Raw genomic sequence first — 6,395 nt, forward strand, 5'->3', positions numbered from 1 at the left:
CGCCGCCTTACACCACTCAGCTCTCATAGTCAAGTTTAAGTTGTTTATTGTCATGTAGGCCTAGCCTACTCATAAAAGAAATTATAAGGAATGAAATTATTGTGTTCAACAGCCAGCTCAACTTTAAAGAGTAAATTAAAAGTAGGCTATTCATTAAAAAGGTAAATATTCTGTGTGTATGAATGAGTGCTTGCGTGTCCACCGTGGTTTGTATAGAAATTAATATTAAGTGACATACACGTAAAAGGGCAGTTTTTTTCAAGAGCTCCTTGGGGAATGATTTGGAAAATTTGAGGAAGCTTGAACTATCAAATAGGATGGCGGCAGACAAATGGCCAGTGAATGAAAATCTGTAGGTGGCGGTAACTATTGTCACACACTTATAGGCAATTTGCGCAAAGTTAAAAGCGGTCCTGCGCTTATCCTGGACACCGGTATGTTTTGCACAAAGGCAAGGGACATCACGTAGGCCTATCGTTCTCATGTTGGCCACAAACTTGTCTGTAACCTTGTGTGCCTCTACTGCATCGATTGCTCTTTTCTGCAGCTGTGCATAGAGCACATCTACACGGGGCATCTTAGAACAGGTCTAAGGAATAAAAACTCGGGATCTTAGAGCATTCGAGAAAACCCTTTAGCCTCTCTAACTGAGATTGTATTAAAATCTCCAGATGTTTCAATTATTTCGAAACACTCCAAAATAAGCTTTTAAATCTTTTCGGAGATCTTGTGAAAAAAGCGGAGAAACTATAAAAATCCGAGAAGAAGACACGCACTGAGGATGCTGCTGACGCAGCCTTTTCCATCACCAGGTTCAATTGATGTGCATAGCAATTAGGGTAGGCTACACGTCTTGCACTTTCTTACGCACTCCACCAGATGCTCCTCTCATGACACTAGCCCCATCAAATGTCTGTGCAATCAGCCTTACTTTATCTGTGTCACTCTCAGGTGAACAAACTCGTACACGATTTCGCACTTACACTGTAGCCCTCATCGAGTTGTGCTGCAATATTAGCTTTCCCCAGAATGGCTAATTTGCACAACTCAGATGCTAGCCTCATGTTTTTTGCCTTCTCTGAAAAATGTTTCATGTCACACACACCTACACTAGCCTACTCCAAACATCCCCTTGTCCCCCAGAAGATCGGAAAAGCAGGCATGGAAAACAGAACATTTTATTGCGTTCAGGACAACCAGAGCTTCTTATTAGACATATGGCCTACCACGAACGTGAAAATGTCCGATTAAATGACCGATTCTTGTCCTTTGTTTGTTGGTATACGATGTTAATGTCGGGCTGATCAGGTCCTAGGTCTTTGATAGCTAAGTTAACTACAAACTCAAGTCTTTCGAATAAGTTCTTTAAGAGAAACTCCACACTATTGCACACATGCTGTTCACTCGCCATTTTTCAACTGTCTGCCTGACCTCACAAACTTCGTGCGGACTAATACAGTAGGCATAGGCTACTACCTACAGTAGACAGTAAGTTCTGACGTCGTATAGGGTGGGCAGTGGCATGATCTACCGACCTTCTACTAACCGCGCTCTAGCTGCAGTTCCATTATCGGTCGACAGATTTACATAGACAAACAGCAGGCGCTGTTCAATTTCTTCAGGGCAGTCCTACCAGAAATGAAATGTAAAGTTATAGTAGGCCTACAACAACTACGGATATGATCAACGAGATCTTTGCGATCTTTCTTTGCAAATCATACAAAAATGTAACATGATTGAGTACTTTGCCACTGATTACAATAATAAACAAACATTTTATTTAAAAATAATAATATTTTGTGGATCTACTTTTCTAGTGGATGAATCTTTAGTAGGGCTCTGCCCCTCCTGCCCAAGTGAACGAGCAGCGTCTGTCCACACTGATCAATTAAACTCTCCAGAAGAGATTGTAGGCCTATTTGTGAAACATTTTCCTTATTTTTCATGAATGTTTTCATTTGTTGTATGAACCCTTTAACTACACTCTTTCTCCTTTCATTTTGAAGCGTTTCGATTTTGTTTGCCAAAGCCTTTGCTGTTGGCTTAGATTGCCTTTTTTCACTCTCCATTTCAGAACTTGAAACACCCTTTTGACTCATTTTCTTTTTTTTCAGTTACTTCTCAATACATGTGCATCCACTTCAACATTCAAACATGTACAAAACACGTCATGCACAGTAGCAGAGCAGCGGCAATTTCAAAGAGACAAAAAGGAGATTCAACGTAGCATAGAGGTAGGCTACAGTGCATCCAAACACTTTCACAGATCCAGAAACGTTACACACATCAGCAGAGCAGCAGCAATTTCAAAGAGACAAAAAGGAGATTCAACGTAGCATAGAGTCAAGTCAAGTCGTCAAGTCGGCTTTTATTGTCAATTTCTTTACATGCACTGGTCATACAAAGAATTTGAAATTTCGTTTCTTACTTTCCCATGCAGACATAGACATGCTTTAAATACAGACATAGACATACTATAGACATAGCCATAGACAATAAACATTAAATTAAAGTGCAAGACTGAAATATAGAACATGTATGTATCAAAATAGAAATATAGGACATATATATATAAAAAAAATAGAGGTAGTTGTGTTGTATATTTATATAGTCTTAACAGTTACATGAAGTTTAAACTTGTGTTTGTGTGACCTGTATATTTACATTGATATGCAGTATGCAGTAATTTCAAGTATATCAGGCTTGATGTGAAGCAGCAACACGTTTGGCTGCGCAGTCACAGTGCAGTTCCACATGGCGGTGTTGGGGGGGGGGGGGGGGTTTGGTAGACAGGATCCTAGTTTCCTAGGTTCCTGGTTGGCTGGTGGGTGGGGGGGGCTGTCAGTGATGGGAGAGTGGGTAGAGTGTTCAGCATCCTGATTGCTTGGTGGATGAAGCTACTTGCCAGTCTGGTGGTGCGGGAGCGGAGGCTCCTGTACCGCTTTCCAGAGGGCAGGAGGCTGAACAGTTCGTGTGCAGGGTGGGTTGTATCCTTGACAATCAATAGTGCTTTGCGGGTGAGGCGGGTGGTGTAAATGTCCTGCAGGGAGGGGAGTGGTGCTCCAATGATCCTCTTAGCGGTGTTAACAGTGCGCTGGAGGGTCTTCCTGTTCTGATCTGTGCAGCTTCCGCCCCACACTGTGATGCTGCTGGAGACGATGCTCTCGATGGTCCCTCTGTAGAATGTAGTCATGACAGGAGGCGTGGCACTTGCCTTCTTCAATTTGCGCAAGAAGTAGAGGCGCTGCTGGGCTTTCTTCGCCAGTGATGCTGTGTTGGTGGTCCAGGAGAGGTCGTCGCTGATGTGCACCCCCAGAAATTTTGTGCTGCTCACTCTCTCCACAGCATCCCCGTCGATGGACAGTGGTGGCAGTTGTTTGTGGCCTCTCTGAAAGTTGACAACAATCTCCTTGGTCTTGCTGACATTTAGCAGGAGGTTGTTGTCTTTGCACCATTTAGCCAGCAGGTCTACTTCTTCTCTGTAGTGAGCCTCATCGCCCTTGGTGATGAGGCCCACCAGTGTTGTGTCGTCCGCAAACTTCACCAGATGGTTGGAGCTGTGAGTGGTTGTACAGTCATGTGTTAGCAGTGTGAAGAGCAGGGGGCTGAGCACACACCCTTGAGGGGCCCCCATGCTCAGGGTCATAGTGCTTGAGGTGTTGTCCCCGACACGTACTGCTTGTGGTCTCTGCAACAGGAAATCCAGCAGCCAGTTGCAGAGGGAGGTACTGAATCCTAGCTTGTCCAGTTTGCTGATGAGTTGTTGTGGTATTATGGTATTGAATGCTGAACTGAAGTCTATGAACAGCATTCTCACATATGAGTCTTTATTGTCTAAGTGGGTGAGGGCTGGATGGAGGGCAGAGCAGATTGCATCCTCCGTGGATCGTTTGGCTCGGTATGCAAACTGGAAGGGGTCCAGGGTGGGGGGTAGGGTGGCTTTGATGTGTGACATGACTAGCCGTTCGAAGCACTTCATGATTATGGGCGTGAGTGCTACAGGACGGTAGTCATTGAAGCATGATGGTGATGATTTCTTTGGCACGGGTATGATGGTGGCAGTTTTGAAAAGTGATGGGATGACTGCTTGCTCCAGAGAGGTGTTGAAAATGTCTGTAAAAACATCCTTCAGCTCTTCTGCACAGTCCTTCAACACTCGTCCTGGTATGTTGTCTGGGCCTGCTGCTTTGCGTGGGTTAATGGTGGCTAGTGTCCTCTTCACGCTGGCAGAGGACAGGTACAGGGGTTGGTCGTGGGGGGGAGGTGGGGTTTTCTGTGGGTGAGTGTCATTTTGTGCTTCAAAACGGGCGAAAAAACTGTTCAGGTCATTTAGCAGAGAGGTGTTGTTCTCACAGCTCCGTGGCGCAGGCTTGTAGTCAGTGATGGCCTGTATGCCCTGCCATAGGCTCTGTGCATCTCTGCTGTCTTTGAAGTGTGTTGTTATTTTGTCTGTGTAATCCTTTTTTGCCTTCCTGATGCCCTGGGACAGGTTAGCCCTCGCTGTTCTTAGGCCAGCTACATCTCCAGCTCTGAAGGCTTTGTCTCTGGCCCTCAGCAGTCTGTGGACGTCTCCTGTCAGCCATGGCTTCTGGTTGGCCCGAGTGGTGATGTGTTTTATTTCTGTAACATCATCGATGCATTTGGTGATGTAGGAGGTCACAGTGTCTGTGTATTCCTCAATGTCAATGTGGTTGTTGTGGGTGGCAGCTGTTTTGAAGATATCCCAGTCTGTTGTTTCAAAGCAGTCCTGAAGTTGTGAGACGGCCCCCTCCGGCCACATTCTCACCTCCTTCAGAACCGGTTTGGTGACTTTTGCTCTTTGTCTGTATCGGGGCAGCAGCAGGATGCTAATGTGGTCTGATTGCCCGATGTGGGGGAGGGGTTTGGCTTTGTAGGCTTCTTTCTGTGGGGTGTAAACAAGGTCCAGGGTGTTTTGTCCTCTTGTTGGGAAGTTTACATGTTGGTGAAATTTTGGTAGTACAGTTTTGAGATTGGCGTGATTGAAGTCTCCAGCGATGATTGTGAATGCATAGAGGTAGGCTACAGTGCATCCAAACACTTTCACAGATCCAGAAACGTCACGCACATTAGCAGAGCAGCGGCAATTTCAAAGAGACAAAGCGGAGATTCATCATCTGACAGTACGGGGACATACAGCACCGAATCCACACAATCAATGCCAGCGATCGGTATGACCAACTTAAACGGTGTTCAATCCAATAATGTCCCCAATGGACAAACAACAGCATATGCGTGCCGCATTCCCTCCAATTTATACAGCTTAATGCGCATAAACACCAGCAAGCCTTACCTGGCTTTTGAGTGTCTTCCGAGGCTGTGGCCTAATGATCGAAAGTCAGTGCAATCTTCCGTCCTTTACCTCCGATGGTCCTTTCTCCCATTTGATCCTTGAAACGTCCGCAATTGCTTTCCTAATGCCGTCTGTTATTGACAAAAATGTAGCGACTTGTATCCAAAGCAAAGCAGTCGCTGAGAGGCTAAGGTATGGGTGTAGTTGATTGTATGACGCGCTGTTCCAAACAAAATATCCGCTGAGATCCAGATGCGTTTGACGGGTTTATTGAAAAAGATAGTCCAACTTAATCCAGTGATAACTAGATGTACCGCATAGCGGTACAAAACATGACCGCCGCTCAGTCCTGTACATCCATTCCGCGAAAATAAATCACACTTCAATTTGTCTCCATCTTTTACTCCATCCCCCACTCTTGAAACTTTTGTGTATGCTTGTTTGGCATGCCTGAGTGTGTGTGTGCGGCTGCACAGAAAGTAGCCTACTGGTGCTGAAAAGGTGAATAGATTGTAGAATAGCCAAAGAAGATGTAGCATTGTTATAAAACCTTTAAAATCTCTAAGCAATCACAAGTAGGGCAGTTCATCACAGTTCATCCATTGCAACTGGATTGATGAAAGGTCACTTACACCTGTAGGCTACATTGTATTTGGGAAAAGCAAAAGGTATCAGCATAATGTTATTTATTTATTTATTTATTTATTTTATTTATTATGTATTTATAAACAAAAACATCTCTGTCAGTTCCATGCCGTTTTCAACAGCTATCAAAAACAAAGGTCATTTTTGGATGGATGGATGTTTCTTCTTCTACATAAGATTTTAGTCATCTTTAGTTCATGTAATACTTTATTGTCAATGCACAAATTAAGTAACAGTAGTCTGAAACGTTATTGTTAATGCACAAATTAAGTAACAGTCGTCTGAAACGAAATGCTGTTTTACATCTAACCAGTGGTGCAAATAACTGACATGTCCAAATGGGCCTTGATGAAATGCGTCGCTAGACAGTTCATACACATTTTAACGGGCCAAAGTTGAAGAGCTATTGTCCGTTATTGTTCGTGCAAATATAGGCTGA

At 44.2% G+C, this 6,395-nt stretch overlaps 1 protein-coding gene across 1 annotated transcript in view; it reads right to left on the reverse strand.

Moving 5' to 3' along the window:
* The window catches only part of il13ra2 (interleukin 13 receptor, alpha 2), a 61,117-nt gene extending 55,589 nt beyond the window's left edge, over nt 1-5,528 (reverse strand). Inside the window, exon 1 of the mRNA XM_042091960.1 lies at nt 5,312-5,528. The gene's annotated coding sequence lies outside the window, so the exon portion shown is untranslated. The remainder of the gene's footprint in view (nt 1-5,311) is intronic.
* Between the last annotated feature and the right edge of the window lie 867 nt (nt 5,529-6,395).

The sequence above is a fragment of the Alosa sapidissima genome, chromosome 5 (genome assembly GCF_018492685.1).
Source record: "Alosa sapidissima isolate fAloSap1 chromosome 5, fAloSap1.pri, whole genome shotgun sequence".
Lineage (NCBI taxonomy): Eukaryota > Metazoa > Chordata > Actinopteri > Clupeiformes > Clupeidae > Alosa > Alosa sapidissima.